The sequence below is a fragment of the Lonchura striata genome, chromosome 3 (assembly GCF_050655825.1).
Source record: "Lonchura striata isolate lonStrDom1 chromosome 3, ASM5065582v1, whole genome shotgun sequence".
Taxonomy (NCBI): Eukaryota; Metazoa; Chordata; class Aves; order Passeriformes; family Estrildidae; genus Lonchura; species Lonchura striata.
Window position 1 is genome coordinate 105080893 of NC_140705.1, and position 1400 is coordinate 105082292.

Consider the following 1400-nt stretch of genomic DNA (forward strand, 5'->3'; position numbering starts at 1 on the left):
CCAGACTAGAGGACCATTGCACAAATTACATCCCTCAGAGGTGGCACCAATGGGTGCATAAATAAGGAAATAAGGAGCAGACCAGGAATTTATTTTTTATTCTGTCCCTGATTTTTCCTTTCCTTTCCTTTTATTTTAATTTCTCTGCCTCTAAAATAGGGAAGTAAGAGTCACTGACCCTGTTGCCTTTCCATGAGGCAATTGGTGTTTGAAAAAAACCCAGAAATCCTCAGAGGACGTAATCTGTGCTAATGTATATTCTAAGGTAGATGTGCTGCCATTCCCTATATTGGGGTTGGCAAACATTTCTCAGCAGAGACTACATTTTCTACTGCATGTAGCTGTAGAAAAAACATCATCACTTAGGCTGAAAACTGATATGCTGACTGTCTGTACTGGGCAGATTATTTTGAAAATACCTGCCAAAACAATTTGTCCATTTCTAAGAACAAGGTTATGGAAAAATAAACAGTTTTGCTCATACTAAAATGGAAACTTTTTTTCCTTTGAAATACTCTGCTGCCCTCAGGCTTTGAAGCACAGCCTCAAAATGTGACCTTTTTTACTTAAAATGTGCTTTTCCCACTCTGTCTGAAAATTTATCTAAATGTGTCTAACTTGCAAATATTAGAAATTGTGTAATGAACAGACGGCCAGCAATGATTTCTTTTATTCTAACAGGGAAAAGGCATTGCTAAAGGTTGGCCCTCTCTGCAAACAGAAGCTTAAGGATACAGTGGTGAGGCTAGATTTCCACTTTAATCCCCACAAGACAAGTTTCCCCCGTGAACCTGAGCTTTGGCAGAATCTGAGAAGTAGGAATCCTATCTCTCCTGAGCTCCAAGTGTTTTGAAAGTTGTGTCAGGAAGAAAGGTCTCCATGTGAATACAACACAGAGCAAAAAAAACCCCATCCAGCCTGTGACAGAGGATACAGAAGCAGCCAAGCCAGCCAGAGAGAAAAGCTGGGACTGGTGTTTGGAGACAGGAGCCTGGCACTGATTAGGTAAGGAGACACAGAGGTTGTGCAGAGAGAGCAGAGAGAAACTGTTCTATTCAGGAGCCTGGAGGGCAGAGAGGAGGGCAAGGCTGGAAAAACCAACTAATGCTGTCAGCCAAGAGCAAGGATGCTTAATTGCAGGATGTCCAGAGTAGCTGGGCTGAATTTCATTTGAAGCATGCAAGAAATTCTGAAAGTCAAAATGTGGAGTTTTTTCCCACTATTTATAGCCGATGCAGTTTAGCCACATAATTAATGCTTTTTATTTGGAATAGAGTCTGCTTTCTAATGCTGAACAAGAACTGACCTTCAAGAGAAGTGTTCTTGAGACGATTCAAAACATATCTTAATTTTTGTGTGTGTGTGACCACTGAACTAAGGATATGTGTTATATATTCAAC